This window comes from Eptatretus burgeri, chromosome 11 (genome assembly GCF_056783735.1).
Source record: "Eptatretus burgeri isolate ZD-2024b chromosome 11, Ebu_testis_v1, whole genome shotgun sequence".
Lineage (NCBI taxonomy): Eukaryota > Metazoa > Chordata > Myxini > Myxiniformes > Myxinidae > Eptatretus > Eptatretus burgeri.
The window spans coordinates 97,581,351-97,607,136 of NC_140971.1; the positions used below are offsets into that span (position 1 = coordinate 97,581,351).

A 25,786-nucleotide genomic window follows, 5' to 3' on the forward strand; every position below is an offset into this window, starting at 1 on the left:
TTAAGTAAAACTGTAAAAATGCTTGTACATCAATTGCTATTCCTTCAGTATTCGGTTAACTCTGCCTTCTTGCGTGCTCCCCTGCCCCCATTATAAATAAATATCCCTTTTGTTAAATGTTCCAGCTCGTTTCTGTGTTTCTTTCATTGGCTTGGCACGGTGTGTGTATTGAGGAATAGCAAGGCTGTTCGGGCCGGTAAATTGTTCATTTGGTCCGACGGGCCTTGGTAATCTCCGTCCGGGTTACACATGGTTCGGGCTCGGTAACGGCTCGTTCCGCTCGAGGTCCGGCGAGGGTGTGAATTCCACGGTAGCTTTGTCCGCGTGGGTAATTAGGTATATTGATTTTTGGCAATTGACCCTACCCACGCGGTCGAATTATTGGCGATTCATGGTCCAGTAAGGGACCCGTGCCTTTCGGACTTATCCAAAAGGCACGACCTCAATTCCGGTGTTCGGTGGAGCCGACTCTACTGCTCCCTCTAGCGGTCATGCTCGCCACCGAACCCCGGCCCCACAACAATATTTACATCCGAATAACGAAACCATCCTGACACAGTCACAACACAAGTCGTTCTGAAATGCTCATAGTTCGTACAAAAATTTATGCTCTTGTACCAACTGATATATATATATATATATATATATATATATATATATATATATATATATATATATATATACTGTAAATAGTTCGGAGCACGAATGCAAAAGCGGGAACGTTTGCCGATACCACAGGTAGAAACCAAAATATGATCTCTACTTTTAAACAGAACGATAAAAAAATGTAAAAATAAACAAACGTTTAAAAACCTTGTCGTTAATAAATGAGAGGAAAATCAATCTCACCAATCTCTAATGATGTGGAAGAAAACAGTGAAATATTGGGCTGAAGAAAGGAGTAGGAGTAGTACAGTGTGTGTGAGAGAGAGAAACGAGGTTAAACGAGGTTACTCAGGTAAAAATCAACGGAATTCGTAAAAATAAAAATAATACAACAACGTGACGACGTAACAGCACGAAAAAAAGGGAAATGTATATCTACGCAAGCAACCGCACATCTCATAACAACCGATAAGTGCGCGGAAGTGGACGTCGTTGTGCGCGGAAGTGGACGTCGTTGTGCGCGGAAGTGGACGTCGTTGTGCGCGGAAGTGGACGTCGTTGTGCGCGGAAGTGGACGTCGTTGTGCACTGAAACTATCACCTTCGGAAAGTATCTTTAACATCCATAATATGTTTAGAGTGAATAACTCTCTTTAAAAGGTTAGATCATCTTTATAAAACGCAGCAATTAAAAAAAAATTTACAGAAATACCAACCGAACTAATTATAAATTATATTCACACCTCAATGAAAAAATAGAGGAGCATCGTATATTTGAACAAATTGCCCAATTTTAAAGATTTCCGTGTTTAATCAGAGGAGAGAATGATGAAAGAAAAAAGTCATAATTAATCAGCAAAATGAAAGACATCAAGAGAAACATATCAAAAAAGGTATGTCTTGGTGTGAAAGGAAACCCAAGACGGTTGAGCGAACTAGATTTGCCGCTTCTATTCGGCAGATTCGTTTTAAACACAAGTTACAGTCACTGGACCGGATGTGTTATTGTTTCCCAAATAAAATAAAATGTGTGCGATGGTCATTGAATAAGTCAAACTCATGAGTTTTCACATTTTTCGTCTTGGTGTGGCAATGCAAAAGGGATTCGCACGGATTTCTTTGACCTGATTACAAAGAATCACCTTTTATATACAACACAAGTTGCTTGCCTGATTAAAAGTGCTCAAGTAAAAACTCCAACGGAACGGAGCGCTCGTCACCGCTTAGAAACATGGCGTCTTTGCGGCCTCCAATGTAAACAATGCTGTCTTGTCCGTCGTTTTCACTTATTTTCGATCATCTTGTGACAACAATTTTCTTAAGCGAATTTATTACGTTAACAGCGGCTACAGAAAGTGCCGTATAAAGAGTGCATCACCTACGGGTACCAATGAATGCTCGTTTATTTTGGGCGGTGTATAATGGCGCGTTTGATGCCGAAAATGATTTTTTTTTAATGACCCCATGTATAATATATTCATGAAGAAAAAACATGCGTACGGCTTATGTGCATATACAATACATCGTGGTGAAGTACCTGGTATAATTTCAATTGCTCTGGGCCATGGCCTAAACCAAGGCCTAAGGCCTGAGGCTTGAGGCTTGAGGCTTGAAGCTTGAAGCTTGAAGCTTGAAGCTTGAAGCTTGAGGCCTGTGACGTCACAGAGTGACTTCAATTGAATTTGAATTGTGACTTCAATCTGTGACGCTTCATGCAATGGCGACGCATGATTTTATTGGGGTGCAACGCTGACGTGATGGTGACGAGACTAGCAACGGGCCCTCATTGGCTGAAACAAAGCGGCGCCATCTTGCCACCATCAATAGCTTGAGAACAATGGCTTTATCAATGTACTTGTTTCTGCACACAATGTGGACATTTTGATCGTTGGGAGTCTCATATTCACGTATTTCATGAGAAAACAAGTCTGAAACTTTGTGAAGATAATGGCGAGGAAAATATCTGCAAGGACTGTGTAATTCTGGTCGAGCTTCCGACAGTTTATGCCTGGTGTTCGCTTAATGGTTCGGGTGGTGGGCTTTGGATCTTCGGGTGGTGGGCTTTGGATCTTAGGGTGGTGGGCTTTGTTTCTTAGGGTGGTGGGCTTTGGATCTTAGGGTGGTGGGCTTTGGATCTTAGGGTGGTGGGCTTTGTTTCTTAGGGTGGTGGGCTTTGGATCTTAGGGTGGTGGGCTTTGGATCTTAGGGTGGCGGCCTTTGGATCTTAGGGTGGTGGGCTTTGGATCTTAGGGTGGTGGGCTTTGGATCTTAGGGTGGTGGGATTTGGATCTTAAGGTGGTGGGCTTTGGATCTTAGGGTGGTGGGCTTTGGATCTTCGGGTGGTGGGCTTTGGATCTTAGGGTGGTGGGCTTTGGATCTTAGGGTGGTGGGCTTTGGATCTTAGGGTGGTGGGCTTTGGATCTTAGGGTGGTGGGCTTTGGATCCTAAGGTGGTGGGCTTTGGATCTTAGGGTGGTGGGCTTTGGATCTTAGGGTGGCGGCCTTTGGATCTTTGGGTGGCGGCCTTTGGATCTAAGGGTGGCGGGCTTTGGATGTTAGGGTGGCAGGCTTTGGATCTTAGGGTGGCGGCCTTTGGATCTTAGGGTGGTGGGCTTTGGATCTTAGGGTGGTGGCCTTTGGATCTTAGGGTGGTGGCCTTTGGATCTTAGGGTGGTGGGCTTTGGATCTTAGGGTGATGGGCTTTGGATCTTAGGGTGGCGGCCTTTGGATGTTCGGGTGGCGGCCTTTGGATGTTAGGGTGGCGGCCTTTGGATGTTAGGGTGGCGGGCTTTGGATCTTCGGGTGGTGGGCTTTGGATCTTCGGGTGATGGGCTTTGGATCTTCGGGTGGTGGGCTTTGGATCTTAGGGTGGTGGGCTTTGGATCTTAGGGTGGTGGCCTTTGGATCTTAGGGTGGTGGCCTTTGGATCTTAGGGTGGTGGGCTTTGGATCTTAGGGTGATGGGCTTTGGATCTTAGGGTGGCGGCCTTTGGATGTTAGGGTGGCGGCCTTTGGATGTTAGGGTGGCGGCCTTTGGATGTTAGGGTGGCGGGCTTTGGATCTTCGGGTGGTGGGCTTTGGATCTTCGGGTGATGGGCTTTGGATCTTCGGGTGGTGGGCTTTGGATCTTAGGGTGGTGGCCTTTGGATCTTAGGGTGGTGGCCTTTGGATCTTAGGGTGGTGGCCTTTGGATCTTAGGGTGGCGGGCTTTGGATGTTGGGGTGGCGGCCTTTGGATGTTGGGGTGGCGGCCTTTGGATCTTAGGGTGGTGGGCTTTGGATGTAAGGGTGGCGGGCTTTGAATCTTAGGGTGGCGGGCTTTGGATCTTAGGGTGGTGGGCTTTGGATCTTCGGGTGGTGGGCCTTGGATCTTAGGGTGGTGGGCTTTGGATCTTAGAGTGGTGGCCTTTGGATCTTTGGGTGGTGGGCTTTGGATCTTAGGGTGGTGGGCTTTGATCTTAGGGTGGTGGGCTTTGGATCTTAGGATCCTGAGTTCAAATCCTGCTCAGCTGTTGAATTAATACCAGGTGGGGTTGACTCGACCTGTCATCCTTCCGAGGTCGGCAAAATGAGTGCCAGCTTGCTGGTGTCCTGCGTTGGAGTGGCGACCCGTCCAGGATTGTACCCAATAGCCAAGGAAACTGCTTCAGCATCACCAACGCTCTTCATAGTGTGTGGTCTCAATCTCCGCCTCCGACAGTTTTTGCAGACGTCAGATTTGACAGATGAGCTTCAAAGCCAAAATTTTGAAATTGAACATTATCTTTTCAACATTTGTGGTAAACTATTTATCATTAATGAATATTTTACCAACTAAAATTTAAAAATATCGAGGTCGCAATTTTTTCTTGTGATACACATTATTAGTACCATATATTTCGCCTCTGGTTTAAATGAGAAGGGAGTATCATACATATCTTGTTATGAATTTTGTATCACTCATATTGTGACATACTGTAAATCGACAAGACCAATGAATGAATAATATATTTTATTGTATACATCATAGATGTTGAACAATATTTTAAACAAACATATTTACATGAAAACAAAAACATACAAGTTTCAAGTAAAACACAGTGTTATTGATACTAAATGTACAAATAGTAATTTCATCCACTGCTTTTATATCCCATAAGTGAGCCCGAACATATCAATTACCTAACATGTTTAATGTGCTTTTTAAATGACAAAAAATTCAAACAAATGTTAATAAACAATGTACATTAGGTTACACACTGCACACACCGAACAAGTCCTTCAAATATGTTGACAAACAGACTTTTTAAAGGCATTATAATAGGTGACAAGTCTGAAGACGACGATGGTTCACGAGCGGTATTTGACGATGTAGATCGTTTCAGAAGTCAAGGATGAGACAATGTGATAATGTTTGACCAAGTTATAAAAATGATCAACATGATGTGGTGCGAGTGACAGGTTATTAGCTGCAAAATGTCAAAAACCCGGTTTCGTTCAACAACTTTAAAAAGTTGACCTTTGCATAACCTTTAAAGGTCACAAAACAATGTTGTGGACATTAAAATAAGGAAACAGGATACGTGCTATAGCTTATTGGAGTTAGTTCGTCGAAGAAGGTCGAAAACCCGGTTTGATTCCCACAACTTTGAAAATTTGACCTTTGTGAACTTTAAAGGTCAAAGGTCAAGGATTATGACCTTTGTTTCAACATTTCCTCTGGAACATTCCAGGAACAATATAACGTTATATAGGCTATACGGCATTTCACACTCCTCGGATTATCCAGACTGATGAAATCAGCGCAAAAACAAACTTGAAGGGGGCGCCACGGGCAAGGTGTTCGAGATAGAGCAAAATGGTTTCAAGACTTTCGGTGGGGAATGACCTCAAGATTATGCATAAAAAATATTGTCATCCTAGCTCTCAAAGTTTGGGCGGTCATCTGATTTTTATGTCAAAATTCGAAATTTTCTAAGTTCGTGATCTTGTGACCTTGACCTTGGGACGAAAATGAAAAATCGAGCTCTGTGGGATTATGCAGGTGCCATTGGGCTAACCAAATACCGAAACCCTGCCAGATTCGACAAACCCCTCGGAGAAGATGGATTTTTACATCAAAATTCGCAATTTTCTAAGTTCATGACCTTGTGACCTTGACCTTTGGACGAAAATGAAAAATCGAGCTCCGTGGGGGCTATGCAGAATTGCAGGTGCCATTGGGCTAACCGAATTCCGAAACCCCAGCCAGATTCAACAAACCCCTCAGAGAAGATAATTTTTATGTCAACATTCGCCATTTTCTAAGTTTGTGACCTTGTGACCTTGACCTTGGGACGAAAATGAAAAATCGAGCTCCGTGGGACTATGCAAGTGCCATTGGGCTAACCAAATACCGAAACCCCTGTCAGATTCGACAAACCCCCTAGGAGAAGATGCAAATTGAAATCGGCTACCCCCTAAAAACACGTTTTTTGGGCGTGGCTCCGCCCATAATGGGCGCACCACGCCCATCCTCAGGAAAACACAACTAGATCATGATATAAACCTTCCACCAAAATTTTATCAGGATCGGATCAAAACCCACGGAGCTATGCTCGGGACAGACATACAGACAGACATACAGACAGACATACAGACAGACATACAGACAGACAGACAGACAGACAGACACACAACAATAATGAATATAGTGGTCACTTATTTTTTTCGTGAACCAACAACTGATATCAATACAGTGGAGAATAATAGGTGTAGAACAAATGATTGTATCAATGAACATTGTCATACTATCACAAAGTAACGAATATGTACAAATGGCAAGATATCAACGTTTACAATGACTGATGCTTAAAAAGAATCAACTTTGACCTGGTTTTTCTCACTTTGTCACCAGTGATTGCTTCTGATTGCTTAATAATAGAGTATGATGTAGATGCCAGCTTGACAAGTGTGTGTGTGTGTGTGTGTGTGTGTGTGTGTGTGTGTGTGTGTGTGTGTGTGTGTGTGTGTGTGTGTGTGTGTGTGTGTGTGTGTGTGTGTGTGTGTGTGTGTGTGTGTGTGTGTGTGTGTGATTATCCTCAACTGGTGTATCGAACTGATGAGTGAAGATCAGGGAAGAGATTCAAGTGAGCACAGTTCTGGAGGACACTTGTGGCTATCCCTTCAGAGATTCCTGGTCCTTGGGGCAGATGTCCATTTGATGCCTTCAGCAATCGTTGAAAGCACTTCTCTCTTTCAAGACAGACAGAGGCGACACGAGAGGATGCTTTATGCAGCGCACCTCGGTTTTCAATGGTGACAAACTCGTGACAAGATCCATCACCTGATGTCAATGCTTGTGTGCATGGGATGCAGGTTATCCTCTTTTTCATCATGCAGACGACGAATCCTGCAATGTAGCTGATGGCAGCCGCTTTGTAATCGGAGATGTTCTCTATGTTTGGGATGTCTGCATAGTCATGCTCATCTTGAATGGGAGGTCTGTCGAGCAGATAATAGCGTCTTGCATGGCATAAAGATGGCGGAGATGTGTCGGCTCCATGTAAGAGAGTGGTGCTGTCCAGAATAGAACAATTCCCACTTCCATTCTTCACTGCATGCCTCATCAAAAGACTTGTATACAGCATTGAACTGTCGTGATGTCGGGTTGTTGTTGAATCCACCTCTAATGATTAGACTAATGGCAGGCAGATGGGGCCCAGGCAGATGCCTGGCCCATCCCCATCTCCTTGAGATGCCGATCAACCTGCTGCACCCACGAGGCACATGGTCGGCCCATTGGTCTCCTCCACTCACGAGACTCCCTTGCTGAGAGAATCTGGTGAGCAGGATCAGCGTCAGAAAAACGAGCCACATGTCCATACAGCTGCAGCTGACGCTCACAAACAACGCAGGTAACAAATCTCATTTGAGTCTCTCTCAGCAACCGCTCGTTGGACACAAAGTCCAACCAGTGATAGCCAAGGATTCTCTGAAGAGACCTGGTACCAAAGGAATTAAGTCTCCATCTCAGATCCTTGGTTAGAGTCCAAGTCTCGCATTCATAGAGCAAGCCTGGAAGCACCAAGGACCTGAAGACTCGGACTTCCGTCCTCCCGCACAGGTACCGGCAGCGCCACACCCCACGATCCAGTAAATCCATGACTCCCCAGGCCCAACCCAGATGTCTATTGACCTCTGACTCACAGCCAGCAGAGACATGAATATTACTGCCAAGGGAAGTGAATCTCTCCACGACCTCAACATCCTCACCACAAACAGGCACAGACACAGACTATCCTCTCCCCCTCTTTACTCCCCTCTCCCCCTCCTCTCCCAACTTCTCCCTTTCTCACCCACTCCTCTTCCTGCTCCTTCATCCTCCCCCCTCTGTTAAGGGGACTGTGAAAGACTGATGGTTTCGTTTTGAATTTCCCATCATATGGCATGTACGAACCAGATTTGGAGTGAGCTGACCGGAGGGGTGCAAGTGTGAAAAGCTCGATAAGCTCTAGAATCCCTTAAACAGAGCCATATTTCAAAATTTAAGCTAGGAATTGACCTTAGTAGCAGTTCCGACTGCTAAAAAGGTGTTCATGTGTCCAATTCAGTCATTGCTTGATACTCTGGATGTCTCCTGTCATCTCCAGTTTTCTCTGGATTGTGCTTAGTTTAAAGCTATTTTTGCGCAAACACCCAATCTCATCGTCACTGACAATGCTAGCCAACTAACATGTGTAAACTTTAATCACTTGGTGAAGGATTCAACCACTGCACCTCATGCCCGAGATTTCCCCAGAGTAATGGGCATGCTGAACGGTTCGTGCAGACAGTGAAGTAGCCAATGAAAAGATCCACAGACACATACCGTGCGCTATTAGAATACTGCAATACCCCCCGATGATCGTACAGCTGGTTGTGCCCTACAGAGCTTGTGAATGGCTGTCTGCAAAAAAAAAAAAACTTCCCACCTTGGCAAAACTGCTCAAACCAAATGACGTGCCAGCCATGTTAGATAGTCTGCTCGACAACCAGCAAAAGGAAAAGGCATACCATGATGAAAGAAGTGGTAATCAGTCACACACTTCAGACAGGCCAGACAGTTCGATTTCGAGTAACAGATGATAAATGGATTCCAGGGCAGGTCGTTCACGAGCATACCAGGTCGCAAAGCTATTTCATTCAGACCCCGTCCGGAAAACAATTCCGGCGCAATCGCAATCACGTGGTTCCAGCCAGCGGTGCAGGGAAAAAGGAGCATGCTGACCACCGCCTGGGATTCACAGACACCGTGTTCGCAAACTGACAATGTTGCACACAATATAGCCAGGCAGCCGGGTGGGGGCATCAAAACACACCTGGCATTGACACGATGCCACCTTGACAGCCAATTACTATGAGAAGTGGCAGAGTCGTGCCAACTCATGAAACTGGCGTGACATCTCTGATTGTTTTATTATGAGCTTTAAAAAGTCGCTTTTCGAGATAACATTTAGGTAGAAATGATGATTGGATAGATTGTTATGATAAGGTAGAAGTATGATTAGATGGATTGTTATTGCAAGACAACACAGGAACAGTTTCATAGTGCTAGCAGAGTACCAAGAGGTTGTGGAAAAAATAAGAGATTCTTGAGGTTATAGAATGTGCGGAAATGAAATAAAGCCACAAACGCTGTCGTCTCCGGGTGTTTATTAAGCAGCAACAGAGTACTCGCCATACGGATGATTTTGTTCCAAACATGCAACACGTTCTTCTGATGCATACTTTTATTTGGGCGGTGTCGAGGCAACTGATAGCTCTGTAGAGGTAAAAAACAAAAAAACCCGGGTTATGTGCGTGAAGCAAAAACATACCTACTGCTTATAATTCAAAACACTTCACATTGCATGGAAAACGTGGGGGACAGGAATACTGTACGTACTGTAAATGGTGGAGTCTTGTAATACCCTCCCCCACCTAGAGGTGGTGCTACATGATACACATTTACATAGAGAATTTGTGCTTGTCTCCCCCCCCCCCCCCAAGACTATTGGCAAAGATAAAAACACCCCTATACATTCATTGGAGTCATGTTGATCCGATGTAGCAAGTCTGGATGTCAGGTCAGGTATGGGAGCATGCGCCGGAGCAGCATCCATTTTCTGCCGGTACCCCAGAGGCCTCCATCCGGCCATCCCCCAGGCAGATGCCTGGTCCATCCCTATCTCCTTGAGATGCTGAGTAACAGATGACACCGATCCTGGTATGAATGTAATCTGACCAGAACTATAGGAGTCGTTTGACAAACAAACAGCTGTCCATGAATGACAGTAAAGGATCATTGATGTCAATCAAAAATTTTAATTCACAACAATCACTCGGATTGTCTCAGGATAGCCATGTATTATTAAAGGAACATCCTGACATTGTAGAAAGGTTCTAATTCCATCCTCCCTGTTTCAAAACATATCGTTAATCTGTGAATGTGTTGTGAATCATTATAAATGACAACGTTGAGTGGTTCTTACAGACTTGTTGGGTCGCACTATCATCAGGTGCTGCTTTTGCCGACGTCATCCATCCTATTCGTTCTGGAAGCCCACCATATTTGAAGGTGATCAGGATCAGTAACCGACTTTGTGTCCATTGTATATGAGCGATATGACACAGTACAATGCCTTTGGCTGTTATAATTGCACGGACGATGGGATGAGGAACAAAATGGAAAACATTCATTCCTTTTCTTTGCCGCTTAAACAGCTGGATCAGTGGAAGAAATAGCTTGTGGAACCTGAGACTCGCTCGAGGTGCATCAGAAGAACGTGTCGCATGCTCGGAACAAGATTTGATACGAGAAGTCCTTGTTTGGAGCATTTTGAGACCAATTGCTTTGAAAGAGATTTAAAAATCAGTTGTTGGAACTTGGAACCAAGAAATTTCCTGAAACCAGATGCTGTGCCCACCATATTTACTTTTCCAAGCATCTGAGAACAAGATGAAGAGCTGAAATGATGAGCATGAAGAGCTGAAAACTGAGATCGGGCAGTTTATGGTTATATTGTGTGACAATTTTTATCCACCATATATCCCTACATATTGATGTGGTACAATGTAAATATTCACAAGAAAAGAACAACCATTTGATTCTGTGGGAAAGAGAACGGATTTATAAAATGAATTTCTTCAGTCTTGTGGAAAAAAAAAGAAAAGACCTTTACATAACGGATGGCATGTACACCGGCATGCATCTTATACTGTTGTGGGCCGGGGGTCGGTGGCGAGGACGACCGCTAGACGGAGCAGTTGGGCCGTCTCCCACCGAACACCGGAATGGAAAGGTTGTCACCCCGGAAAACTCCGGAGTCGACGGGTCGCTTAAAGGACCGTGGTCGCCAATATTTCGATGGCGTGAGGTAGGGTTGACTTGTCTGTTCCAATTTACCTAAGTACCCATGCCGTCTAACTACTGGGGAAGCCACACTCTCGGCCGACTCTGTCCGAACCGAGTCGCATGTACTGACTCAGGTCCGGCATAACCGAGCGGGAGTCCAATGACAACTTAGGGCACAGACGGCCTCACTATTCTTCAAGCCTGCACCGTGCTGGGTCAATGGTAGAAACGACAGGCAATGAGCTGGTACATTTAACAGTGGTTTATTTATAATGGGGAGAGGGTGACAAAGAGCAGAGTTATCCTATTAAAAGAAATGCAATTTCCAATGAACACAGGCACTTAACAGTCTCTACTTACAGGACGGGCACCACACACACACACACACACACACACACACACACACACACACACACACACACACACACACACACACACACACACACACACACACACACACACACACACACACACACACACACACACACACACACACACAAAATAAATGGGGCCAGTTGGCCTTTATTTTTGACCCTTCAGCTCGGGAGGGAAGGCGAGATGAGGGTAAGAGTTCGGTCGGGCACCTTTCCGCCTCGTGTGGTCTGGTCGGGATGAGGGGGGGGGGGAACTCGAACCCACACCTTCGTCGCCACACCAAGCCCCAGGAACTGGGAATGACGCAACGGACACCAGCCAGGACGAGAACGGATGAGACGAAACGAGCACTTGCGGGTAAGACGAGAACGCCAGCAGGCAAGATGAAAATGCCAACAGGCAAAGCAAGACGATCCCAGCAGGCAAAACGAGGGCAAACAATGCGACGAGGCTTCTTCCCTTGACAGCCGGATCGCCCCCACTATAATTCATTCCTCACGTGAGGTGGGAGGGGTCCGTCCTGAGGTACTCTTTGCCATGATTGGACAGGGTTTCGTGGGGTGATGTGCTGGCCATCCGTGATTGGACAGGGGGAAACGCCCTCCTTTCCTGGGCGGAGTCGGAGCTCTGAGGTGAGGAAACCTCCGCTCACGTCCGTGGTCGAACGCACGTGGGCAATGGCGTCGATGGTGCAGAGAGGTGGAGGATTGATTTGTTGGGGAGGAAGATTTAAAGATGTAAAAAACCTGACTATAAAAGAAACCCGAAGCGCACACATGAAATTCCCATTAGACATAAGGGATGGGACCCTAACTATAAACATCTGGCTGTCTGTGTGCAAGAGGCTTCCAAATCCGTAACAAAACAACATCACCTGACCTGATGCTGTACAAAATGAAAGGTGTGAGGAAAATCATGGGGTATCGGTCTTTATTCGTGTGAAATAGTCGAAAATATTTATCAGGAGTACATTTGACTCACCGATACGGTATGGGGTTTTCCTACGTTTCAAGTCCTGAAATCTTGATCAGCAACTATAGCCGATTCAAGAACATCCTTATTCAGACAAACAGTCTGGATCACTCTGTTCTATGTCACACAACTTTCATTGTCAGGTTGGTTCAATGAAATCACAGCAGGAATCTCATGGCAGCAGCTACACTCCCCCTCGCTCGCCTTGACCACCGGTGTTTTCAGTTCTCGCACCGGCCTCTCCGCTTTCATGAGTCGATTGTGAGCTGGCATCACGAAAGTCATGAACAAAAAGTCTTTGGTTGAAATGAAAAAGGTCATACCCCACTCATCACAAGTATGGTTTCCAAAAACGAAACATAACAGGGTAAACCACACTTTATTTTTTTGTGTACCTTGTCGAGGCTCGTATGAGAGCTAACACACAACGGACAGCAAGGGGGGGTATGAGACAAGAGGGGTGGGAGTGGGAAGGACAAAACAGTGGGGAACAGAGACATTAGGAGATCTGTGGAAGGGAGAGGGATGGGATGGGGAATATGGGGTATACAAGATGGACATTACAGGGACTTTCAGGAAGGAAAGCAGGGAATTTGAAGGAGGGTGGGTTTGGGGTGGATTAACGGGGGTAGAAAAGATCGAGGATTTGGTTGGGGGACGATAAGAGGTGGTGGTGGACAGCTGTTTTGAAGGCATGGAAGGAAGAATGGGATTGAACAGAGTGAGGGAGTTCATTCCGAAGGCGGGAAAAAAGAGGAATGAAAGAGTGACGGTGAGCAGTGATTCATGATTTTGGTCGTTTTACCAGAAAGGAGTTGTTGGCGGACTGTGAGCGCCCTGTGGAAATGTGGTGGGGACAAATCGCAGACAGAGCTGGGGGGGGGGAGAACGGAGAGGAGACGGTAGAAGACAGAAACACCACCGGCATGCCTGCAGTGAGAGAGTGAGAGGCCAAAAGACGCAGCCTCATCTTGGGAGATACCAATAATCGTAAATGCCTTGGTTTCCACAGCGTGAAGTCGAGGAAGGGGAGAGGCAGGAGCACCAGCCTCAAGTGGAGAGCAGTGCTCCATCAGGATGTGGACGAAAGCTTTGTCTGTGGTCAGGAGCTCACGTGGGCCAAGGAAGGACTTTGCACGATGGAGGATTCCCAGTCGGCGACTGGCTTTGGAGGCCAGTTTGGAAATGTGACTTTTCCAGGAAAGATGAGAGCAGATAGTGAGACCCAGAAGCTTGACTGAAAGGACTTCTTCCAGAGGATTGTTGAGAAAGTGGATGGGGGGGGGGTCCCAACGGTCCTTTCGGAGAGACATAGTAAGAGTGTGAGATTTGTCCGGATTGAAAGACATGTTCCACATGTGGGACCAGTTTGTGATTTTACCCACATCTGCAGTGAGCGAAGAAGCTGCTGCTTGCCACTCTGAGTGATGACATATGGCACGGAAGAGGGTGGAGTCATCAGCAAAGAGATAAAGAGGATTTTCCAGAGAGTCGGAGAGATCATTGATGAAAACCAGAAAAAAATAGAGCCCAGAACGCTGCCTTGAGGAACTCCAGCCTGGACAGGAAGAGGGGATGAGAGAACTCCATTTAGGGCCACACGTTGACTGTGACAGGAGAGGAGGTCTGCGAGCCATGAGTGGAGATGGCCTTGGATACCATAGGAAGAGAGTTTGTTGAGCAGGGCAGGGTGCCAGACCATGTCAAAAGTACTCAATATGTCTAGGGATACGGCTCGGATTTCCTGTCTGGCATTGAGGACCTCCATCCATTTTTGGGAGAGCAGAAGCAGAATATCCAGGGTAGAGTGACCTGGTCTGAAACCAAACTGATGATCGGAAATCAAGCCATTGGAGAAGATGAAGGATTTATTGTCTGAAGCGATGATGGATTCCATAACCTTGTTGATGATTGGGAGAATACTGATTGGTCTGCAGTTGCAGGGATCTGATTTTGCACCTTTTTATGCAGGGCAGTAATGTTTGCTGATTTCCAAGATGTCAGATGACCTTGAGCAAATGAGAGGGTGAATAGAACAGAGAGTGGGTGAGCAAGAGCAGAAGAGCAGGTTTTTAGGACATGTGGGCTGATGCCGTCTGGACCAGTTGCAGAATCTGAGTCGAGGTTTGACATCAAGCTCTCCACTTTGTCAGGAGAAAAGGACACAGAGTCCAGGGACAGTTGGGTGCGACTGGGTAAGGTGGGTAGAGAAATGGGTTTTGGACACAATATTTCGATGCAAACACTGAGTTTTGGCATTCAGCCTTTTCACGTGTGGTATCAGCAGTGCAGCCATTTGAGGCAAGGGAGGGGATGGAGGGGGAACATACACCAGAAACAGATTTGATTAGATGCCACCAAGATTTGGAGGAGTTCGAGAGGTTTGAGAGTTCAGACTTGAGCTTCGAAAAATGTTGTTTTCTGGCTCTCCTGAGGGTAGATACACACTTGTTCCGAGCTTTGTGGAAGGAAGTGAAATTACCTTCAGTTGGGTTTGCTTTCCATGAGGCAAAGGCAAGTTGTTTCAGGACAACTGCCTCACCACAAGCTTCAGTGAACCATGGGCAGGAGGAAGGGTAAGACAACTGAAGATGAGAGGGAATAAATCTGTGCATGAGGGAGAGCAAGTTTCTTTGAAAGAATTCCCAGGATGAGTTGATGTTGGAGAAAGTAGAGATAGAAGCCCAGTCTATAAGTTTGATGGCTGCTTGGAGACCCTGCAAGTCGGCTTGAGTGAAATGATAGACTCAACAGCGGTGAGGTGGTTTTCTGATAAAAGCCAGAGAGATGTCCACTTTGACAAGCACGTGGTCACACACACACGCACACACACACACACACACACACACACACACACACACACACACACACACACACACACACACACACACACACACACATACACTTAAAGGCCATTTTCCCCGCCAAAGCGGGGGTTAGGTCAGAAGAACCAATTGGAGCGGAGTAAGAGCAGCAGATATTTTCAGGGAAATTTGTCAAAATCAGATCCAGAAGAGATGGAGTACCATTGGTTGAGATCCGGGTCTGGAAATTGACTGATTGAGTCAGTCCCAATGAGTCGCAGAAAGCTTTTGCTGAGGTGCCATGGCAGGTGAGAGAGGTACCCACACCTTGCCAACTGGCATGATGACAATTGAAGTCGCCACATATGAGGAAGAGAGAGAGTTTGGATGAGAAGATAGAAGTTGGTCCATGTTTTCAGCGAGCGAGATGCAAATGGAGTCATCCCTGTTTGGTGGACGGTACAACACACATATAAACATGAGGTGGGAGTTGAGGGGAAGCCGTAGCCAGAGGTATTTCTGGGGGTGTGGGGGAGTGAGGGCAGTGCATGGAGAATGAGGAATAGAGTCTTTGATGAAGAGAGCAACACCTCCACCAGGATGAGGCTCAATAACTCTGGCTTCTCTGTCAATGGTTCAAAACTTTGGATGGATGATGTCATTGGATAGGTCAGGTGGTCGTGCTGATTGGTCAGAACACGGCCATTTATTAGTGGAATTTTACATACTTTTTCTTGAAATACTTACTTTATAACGTGATATTTCAAAAAAACGCAAAATGATTTGTGAGATTTAAAAAAAAGCACATTACTCTGATGTCGACACCACATAATATGCACAGAGTATTCCTTTAAATTCAGTGAAGTATTGTCAGTGTATATGCCTGGTGTTGGCTGAATTGTTAGTGTGGTGGACTTGGGATCCAAGGATCCCGAGTTCAAATCCCACTTTTCTGTTGAATTAATACCAGGTGGAGTTGACTCTGCCTGTCATCCTCCTGAGGTTGGCGAAATGACTATCAGCTTTCTGGTATCCTGTGATGGAGTGGTTGGTGACCTGTCCAGGATTGTTCCCAAGAGCCAAGGAGACTGAGTAGGCAGCACCAATTCTCTGTCCAGAGTGTGGTCCCAATGGATGGATGGATGGATGGATGGATGGATTGTCAATGTATTCCTGTTATAAAATATATCTATTTTTAATAACTTGTAAAATGGGAATGTGTAATGTATTGACAGGAGTATGTCCCCTGGTGAGGAGGGCAGAAAGAAAATCACGACATGCTGAGACTTCATACTGGAGAGGTCTCGTCATTTGTACTCATCACAAAACAATAGGGAAGTACTTTAAGGGTACCTGGGATACTTTTATTTACAACCTGCAAGATATTCCAAGCTGGTGCATACACAGTCTTTGTCTGCCATTTTTCTCTACTTTCCTCTAAATTGCCAAGCATGATGAAGTCAGTAAGCAGATGGTGTAACTCAGATACTCAGTCAAACCTCTTGACATATTATCGAGCTGCTTTTCAGCCCACTCATGACCATGTCAGAGTGTGTAAAAAAGGGGAAGGGAAGACAGTTCAATGAAGGTTCCATTAACCCTTTGAACCCTGGCGGCCGATTTACCAGCCGCAATTCAAATCTCCAAATACCTGAGCGGCCGGATTTTTATCCAGGGAGCACAGTGTAGGGGAGATAAAAGTCCAAGGAGCTCAGGGTTCAAAGGGTTAACACACAAAAAAAACATTAAATATGCTTGACAACACCCACACTCAGTACCTGATGATCAACAAATTAGAACTTCCTGCCCTGACTTATATTATTGACTTAAAACCTGACTTATTATAGGTTTTAAGGTAAGTGGCTGCCAAACCATGTGACCTTTGACATCATATGTGTGATCCTTTTGTTCCTCATGGAGAGATGGTCATACATGTAAAGTTTTGCCTCGATCTGTTTAGCCACTTCAAAGAAGATTTTCGAAGGTTTAAAAAAAAAATAGATATGGCTGCCGAATCGCATGACCGATGACCTCATCAAATTTTTTCTGTGGATCTTTTTATCCCTAGATGTCCCTCAAAAAGTTTCATGCTGATCAGATGTAGCATTCTACATGTGCAATTATAACGTCATATTGAAGGCATCTATTATGGCATCAAAAATCACACTTATTTCCCATGAGTACATGCTATGTGCCAAGTTTCAATTTTTTTCCTTGGTGTGGTTTCGGAGATAGAGGTCCAATCCGTTTTTTCAACGTGGCTGCCATATTCTTCATGATTATTCGCTCCGATGGTGAAAATTTAGTCTCAATCCAACAAGCTGTTGTGGGAGAAAAACACTAAAGTTCTGTGCGGACGAAGAAACAAACAAACAGACAGTCAAACAAATGGCCCAAATGCAATACCCTCTCCTTCGGCGAGGGTAATAACAAATCCTCCAGTTTGACATTCCTCGGGTGCCTTCGGCACCGGGCGACGCCACCACACAGCACATGGAGACGGAATTGAGAGGGAGTGGTACACTTTTGAGGAGAATGTGCACAAATGATTCTTAGTTTATGTGTACAGAGTGGCCACAAAGTCCCTATGCACGCAATTGGAATTTAGTTCGAATTTATCAATATGCTTCCCTCCATTCTCTGTACAAAATTTGAAATTTTCTTCATGTTCTTGTGGACATCTTCCATGTTGAGGTGGGAGGTCATAAAAGCAGCCCCTGACAGCTGTTTAGAGGTCTTCAACCGTCAAGAATCAGCTATCCTGCAACAAGATGGTGCATCATCACATAATGCTCTCAGAGAATATCTCGATGACCAATTCAGTGGACGATGGATTGGACGTGGATCTGAGATAGTGTGGCCTCCTCAAAGTCCAGACTTAACAACGTGTGGCAACTAGCTTTGGGGCATTGTGAAAGAGGAAATTTCTCATCTCTGCCCAACAACAGGTGAAGACATCAAAACAGCTGTCAGGGGCTGCTTTTATGACCTCTAACCCTCAACATGGAAGAAGATGTCCAAAGGAACATGGAAAAAAAATTCACATTTGTGCGGAGAATAGAGGGAAGCATTACAGATAAATTCTAACTAAATTCTAACTGCATGCATAGGGACTTTGTGGCCACTCTGTACAAATGTACTTCTGAGGTGAATGTGTACAAATGATTCTTACTTGCCATGCGACACATGGAGACAGATTTTAAGTGAGTGGTGTGCAATAATTGATTGATTAATTGATTAATTGCGTCATAAAAAATAAACAATAGTCGTAAAAGAATTGATTTCTCAATCAATTGCCCGGTAGCATACCTAAACCGCCACTGTTTCATCAGAATCTGGAACTCTTTAAAAATTAAGTAATTCATCGAAAAATGAATAATAATTAATCGATTAATTGATCAATCAATAAATCAACTAGAACGGGCACTTGTAGAGAGCATATACCTTCGCCGCCGCTACTGTTTTGTTCTTGGCATAAGAGTGTGGGGAACAGAACAAGGAGCATTTTGGTGCTGATTTCATACGAATCGGATAAGAATTGACTGCGTTATGATAAAAATACGCACATCTGCAAGGTCGTGACCCCCCTGACCTTTGACCCCCAACCGCGAGTAAGGGCAATTACGTCATTGTGTTAAGTTGCATATCGCAAGATTGGCCATTAAATTCTCAACATTTTGGCATTAGTTTCATGCAAATTGGATAAAAATTGACCGCGATATGGTAAAAAAACGATTTTGACCTTTTCATGACCTTGACCTTGACCTTTGACCCGATTGCTCCCAAAATCTAATCAAATGGTCCTTGGCTAATAACCAATCATCCCACCAAATTTCATGCAATTCGGTTTAATACTTTTTTTAAGTTATGCGAATAACAAACAAATAAACAAGCAGTCATAGACTGGTACTTAGGAAATCGTCAACTTGACCTCTGACCTTGTCGAATAAAAGCTGTCTCTCGAGAGAGGAGGTAGAGAAGCAAACCAGAAGTTTCTACGATGATTCTGTACCAAACCATCAAAAATCGATGTTTTGGATGTTTGACCTCACTATGACCTTGACCTTTGACCAAAATCTAATCAGCGCGAGCCACTACCCTCCTGAATCACGTGATGTAATTTCACATTGGTAGCTTCTTCCGTTCTCGAGTTATCTGTACCAAACCATCAAAAATCGAATATTTGACCTCACCGTGACCTTGACCTTTGACCCGATCGCTCCCAAAATCTAATCAAATGTTCCTTGGATAATAACCCATCATCCCACCAAATTTCAAGCGATTTGGTTTAATACTTTCTGAGTTATGCGAATAACAAACAAACAAACACACACACACACACACATTCACAAATAAATAAATAAATAAATAAATAAATACACAGCGACCAATACATAACTTTTCGCAGAATGCGAAGGTAAAAATACTCTTTATAGCCAAATCACTTGCTCACTGTCGTGTCCAAATATCAGTTTCCAAGCTCAAAGGATGGCTGAGGTATCGCCCGGACAAGAGAGAAAGAAAACAATTCATCGGCAAATTGATTAATCAATGAATCAAAAATACTCTTTTCAGTCAATTGACTTGGTCACTGTCACGTACAAATATCAGCTTCCGAGCTTAAAAGGTGCTTGAGATATTGCCAGGATGCAAAATAAAATAAACAAATAAATAGTTAATAAATAGATAATAATTAAGTAATTAATCAATTAACTGATTAATCAAAAAATAAAAACAAAATCGATTTTGCCAAAGCACATCTTCACTTTTGTCCCCACATTCCAGTTTCCTAGCTCAAAGGATGGGTGAGATATTACCCGGACAAACAAACAAACAAGAAGATGTCAGGCAGAGCACGTACAAAGCGCAAAGTCCACAAAATAAATTTGACCTGAAAAATAATTGGTGGTTGAGTTCAATCACCAAATATGCAATGTGCAACTCTTCAAATTTCAAGTCAATCAGATGAAAATTGACAATTTCAGAAATTCGGCCTTTGTTGTCCTTTTGGCCGATGTTGACCTCAAAAATAATTGGTAGTTTAATTCAGTGTCAGGTTCGATCTGTCTGTCAGGTCAGGTTCGATCTGTGACCTGCTACAGGTACCATGTAAACCAGTACTAACCTGTTCCATGGTCGGGTTGTCGGCGACTAAACCGTCTCCCCCACCAGGTTTTCTGGTGAGGAGGGTGTTTGGATATGGACACCCAGCAGGATTAAAAACAAAACCTGTCAAAGGGCGGAGGAGCTCTTTGTGAGCCAACGGCCATCCATATCTAGTGCCCAACTGTGTCTGCGGACGTCCTCCTGCAGTTGGGTTACTTCTTATTAGGAGGTTGGTGGCAGGATTTGCACTCCGGCCACCGTAAAACCCTTCATTCCGCAAAACGCAAAACGCAAAAAAATCTGAAAACCCACTCCGTGGGAGTACCTCCTGTGCAGCTTCCCTTCGCAGGGCAGCTCACCGGATGACGGGATTGGGGCAAAGCCTTTGGGACCCCCAATCTTTGATAGGAGGGAAACCACGGGGTAACATCCCTGGGTCAGATTGCGGGAGAGTGTGTCGGAGTGGTGCTGAGGTGTCGTCCACCAGACGGCGGTCTCCTTGGGTTAACCTGAGGCGGTCCCTTCGGGTGGGTGCCTGGAATGTCCTATCCCTAAGAGAGGATGATCACCTGTCTCTGTTATCATCTGAGCTCAAGCGTTTGGACATCGGGATTGCAGCTCTCTCTGAGGTTCGGAGACCGGATTGCGGCGAGATAATGGTGAGTGGTTACACCTACTATTGGTCTGGTCGCTCTGATGGTTACCATACCCAAGGAGTTGCTGTAGCTGTGTCCAATAAGCTGACCCCAATGATAATTGAGGTAACACCGGTCAACGAGCGTATTATGAGATTAAGGATTCGTCACTCCTTAGGTGTCATTTCCCTGGTCTCTGTTTATGCTCCGACTGAGGCGAGTGATCTCACCGTGAAGGATGCATTCTACGCCACGCTCGAGTCTGTGGTTGATCAGTGTCCCAGACGAGATACACTTCTAGTCTTGGGGGATTTCAATGCATCGACTGGAACTGATAGGGACGGTTATGAGGTGTGTGTTGGTCCCCATGGGTCAGGAACTATGAACCAGAATAGCACTAAGTTCCTTGACTTTGCAAGAAGTCATGGACTTAGGGTGGCTGGTTCATGGTTTCAGCGCCCACAAGCTCATCGCTGGACTTGGTATTCCAACGCTGGCGGTGTGGCAAAGGAGATTGACCATGTCCTCATTGACGGTCGTTGGAGGATGATCCAGAACTGCAGGGTCTACTGGAGTGCTCAGTTCCTCAATACTGATCACAGGCTTGTTGTAGCAACTCTAAAGCTGCCCCTTAAATCCTGGAGAATGGTACCATCCCAGCCGAGGCTGGATGTTGCCAAGCTCAGGGATGAGAGAGTAGCTGAGGAGTTTGGGAACAGGCTGAGTGGACACTTGGGGGGTCTGGGTGCTTTGGGGGGTCCTGAAGAGTTGTGGAGCGCCTTCAAGACCACCCTCCTTGATGTTGCCGGTGGATGCCTTGGAGCTCACCGCAGGGCAAAGAAGAATTTTGTCTCTCAAGGGACACTGGATACCATTGACCAGAGTCGCAGTGCCAGGCTGAATGGCAGAGCTGAGCTGTTCAGGGAGCTGAGGCGTAAAACTGTACGTGCACTAAGGGTGGACAAGGAGGCCTATGTGTGAGGAATCTGTGAGGGGGTAGAGCATCACCTGTGGACAGGTGATTCTCGTCCCGCTTACAGGGGAATTCGTGCATTACGTTCATCCAAGCCCATCCCTCGGAGCACTGCAGTTCGAGCAGAGAGTGGTAGGCTCTTGACAGAGGAGTCTGAAGTGAAGGCCCGCTGGGCCGGTTACTTTGAGCGGTTGTACCAGGCTGATCCCCCAACTGTCGAGTTGGATGTCAAGGGTGTTACAATCCCTGTTGCTGACCCTCGAATCAACTGTGGTCCACCTAAGCTCGTGGAAACACGGGCTGCGGTGAACCAGTTGAAACGGGGCAAAGCTCCAGGGATCTGTGGCATCCATGCCAAACTTCTCAAGGCTGATGGAAATGCTGCACTCGTGTCGTTGCATGCAGTTTTGTGCTCTGCCTGGAACACAGGCATCATCCCAACTGACTGGAAGAGGGGCCTTGTTGTCCCTCTCTGGAAAGGGGAGGGTGATCGCCAAGACTGCAACAACTACCGAGGGGTGACGCTGCCCTCAGTGCCGGGCAAGGTCTTTGCTCGGATAATTCTCGATAGGGTTCGCCACCATCTGCTTGAGCACCAGCGTCCAGAGCAGTCAGGCTTTACACCAAAGAGGTCAACGATTGACCGTATCCTTGCACTTCGTGTCCTCACCGAACGCAGACGAGAGTTTCGGCAGGGGCTGCTTGCAGCCTATGTTGATCTCTGTAAAGCGTTCGATTCAGTGAATCGGGATGTCCTCTGGAGGATTCTTGGTCTTCGTGGGGTGCCACCGAAACTGATCGATCTGATGTCTGAACTCTACTCTGGTACTGAGAGTGCTGTGAAGTGTGGTGGTACCATCTCTGACTTATTTCCAGTTGTTACTGGAGTTCGTCAGGGATGTGTACTGGCCCCCACACTTTTCAGCACTTGTATGGACTGGATTCTAGGGAGGATGTCGGAGAGATCAAGTTGCGGTGCGTCATTTGGGAATGTCAAGATCTCGGACCTTGACTTTGCAGATGATGCAGTCATCTTTGCGGAGACTTTAGACATCCTCTTGGGGGCCCTCGAGGTGCTGAATGAGGAGTCGGAGCCGTTGGGATTACGGGTTTCTTGGGTCAAAACTAAGATCCAGGCTTTCGGTGACATCTTGGATGCTGCTGTCCTGTCTGTGTCTGTTTGTGGTGAGGATGTTGAGGTCGTGGAGAGATTCACTTACCTTGGCAGTGATATTCATGTCTGCTGGCTGCGAGTCAGAGGTCAATAGACGTCTGGGTCGGGCCTGGGGAGTCATGGATTCACTGGATCATGGGGTGTGGCGCTGCCGGTACCTGTGCGGGAGGACGAAAGTCCGAGTCTTCAGGTCCTTGGTACTTCCAGTCTTGCTCTATGGGTGCGAGACTTGGACTCTGACCAAGGATCTGAGACGGAGACTTAATTCCTTTGGTACCAGGTTTCTTCGGAGAATCCTTGGCTATCGCTGGTCGGATTTTGTGTCCAACGAGCGGTTGCTGAGAGAGACTCGGATGAGATTTGTTACCTGCATAGTCCGTGAGCGTCAGTTGCGGCTGTATGGACATGTGGCTCGTTTTCCTGACTCTGATCCTGCTCACCAGATTCTCTCAGCGAGGGAGTCTCGTGAGTGGAGGAGGCCATTGGGTCGACCACGTGCCTCATGGTTGCAACAGGTTGACCATCATCTCAAGGAGATGGGGATCGGCCTGGCATCTGCCTGGGGGATGGCCAGGCGGAGGCCCCTGGAGTACCGGCGGAAAGTGGACGCAGCGACGCGCTGTTCTGGCACATGCTCCCATACCTGACCTGAATTCAGTGACCTGATATGCAAATCCTCTTCAAATTTCAAATCGATGGGATGAATATTGAGGATTTCAGAAATACAACCTTAGTCGTTGACCGATGTTGACCACTTGGTTGATGTTGACCTTAAAATAATTCATTCGTTGAATTCAGTGACCTGAATTATATATCATCTTCAATTTTCAAGTCAATTGGATGAAAATTAACGATTTTAGAAATCTCACCAAAGTTGTTGACCTTTGGCCTATTTTGACCTGTTGACATCAAAAACAAGTCTTCTTCCTTATGACAAACTCGACCATGTGGTGAAGTTTCATGAAGATCGGTTTAAAATTGTGACCTCTAGATGACAGACAGACAGACAGTCAAGACAGGAATAACAAAATCGACCAACCAATATACTTGAAAAATCTTCGATTTTGCAAGGAACAAACAAACAAACAAACTATAAGGACACTAAGTAGAGCACATACCTCCGCCACATAATGCCTCATCCATGAGAACATATCGGGTCCAATATATTTTTGAAATATCATGCTATGTAGTACTATATCGTTTTTGGCCTGATCTCTCAATGGTGAAGAATCACATTAAAAATTAAATAATTATCGTTTCCATATCCGGATGTGGATCTTCACCAAAATCGAATCAATTCGTCCTTGCGACACACCCAATGTGTCCACCAAGTTCTATCCAAATCCTTCCACAACTTTTTGAGATATTGTGCTCTATATAGGTTTCACCCGATCTCTCAATGGTGAAGAATCACTTTAAAAATTCTAGTCGTCGGATCCGGATCCGGATCTTCACCAAAATCTAAACAGTTTGCCCTTGTCACAGAACGAATCTGTCCACAAAATTTAATTCGGATCCGTCCACAACTTTTTGAGATATCTTGTACACAAACAAACAGACAAATAGACAGACAGACAAATAGACAGGGAAAACAGACAGAAAGGGATGAAAACATAACCTCCTTCACCGTCGGTAACAAACAGAGGAAACAAATGGTGGCAGTCAACATACTTGGAAAAAAAACAAACATTTTTTTTCCAAGTAACAAGAAAACGACTGACCAACATACTTGAAAAATGTTCGATTTTGCAAATAACAAGACAACGGAGTAAAAACTGAGTACTCCCTTCCTTTGGCACCTGGCGATGACGTCATGCATCACCGAGATATGGAATTGGGAAGGAGAGATGCACGAAAACAAACAAACAATCAAATGGAGTGAAAACTGAATAGTCTCTGCTTGGCACCCAGCGATAACATCATACAGCACCCAGAGATAGAATAAGGAGGGGCACTGTGCAATAATTATTGGTTACAAGCAAATACCACCCATTTCTTCGCTGATGGGGGTACTAAAGGGGGGGGAGGGAGGAGGAAAAGAGGGGGAAGAGGGAGAGAGGGGTGGGGGAGAGAGAATGGGGAGAGAGAGAGAGAGAGGAAGGAGGGGGAGCGAGGAGGGGTGAGGGATCTAGGAGGGGTGGGGAAGACAGAATGAGGTGAGAGGAAGGAAGGCAGACGTGCAGTGGAGCATTAATTACCGCCTGGACAAATCCAGAGACAAACACTGCCAGGACGCGTCTGGAGCCAAGCTCTGCCCAGAAACATCCAGAGACAAACAGCATCCAGACATGCACAAAACACGCGCACACACACACACACACACACACACACACACACACACACACACACACACACACACACACACACACACACACACACACACACACACACACACACACACACACACACACACACACACACACACACACACACACACACACAATATTAGCTTGGCTAATATCGGTAACAACCCAAAAACCATGAGTAGCTTTCACCGAAAAACAATGCCACATTTATATACACATTTCAGGGATATGTTCATAAACATTAATCTTTATAAACTGCTGCGTGTGATGGGTGGAAAAAAGAAATTTGACTCTGTAATTTAGAAAATTTGACTCTGTAATTTAGAAAATTTGACTCTGTAATTTAGAAAATTTGACTGTAATTTAGAAAACATGTTAATTCAGCAAACGGCTTGGAAATCAGGTGTTATTTCACAACTCGCTCAGGGTGACGGAGCACGAACCACTCACACATGGCGATGGCACACGAACCACTCGCTCTGAATGATGTGGTGGGCAAAAGCGTC

General features: G+C 45.5%; 1 protein-coding gene across 2 annotated transcripts in view; it reads right to left on the reverse strand.

Moving 5' to 3' along the window:
- USP8 (ubiquitin specific peptidase 8) overlaps positions 1–1,166 on the reverse strand; it is an 83,155-nt gene extending 81,989 nt beyond the window's left edge. The window contains exons 1-2 of one of the 2 annotated variants that reach the window (XM_085847582.1): positions 1,073–1,166; positions 850–889 (exon numbers count right to left, since the gene is read on the reverse strand). The gene's annotated coding sequence lies outside the window, so the exon portion shown is untranslated. Of the gene's footprint in view, positions 1–849; positions 890–1,059 lie in introns of both variants that reach the window. The other variant, XM_085847581.1, reaches the window with a different exon arrangement.
- Between the last annotated feature and the right edge of the window lie 24,620 nt (positions 1,167–25,786).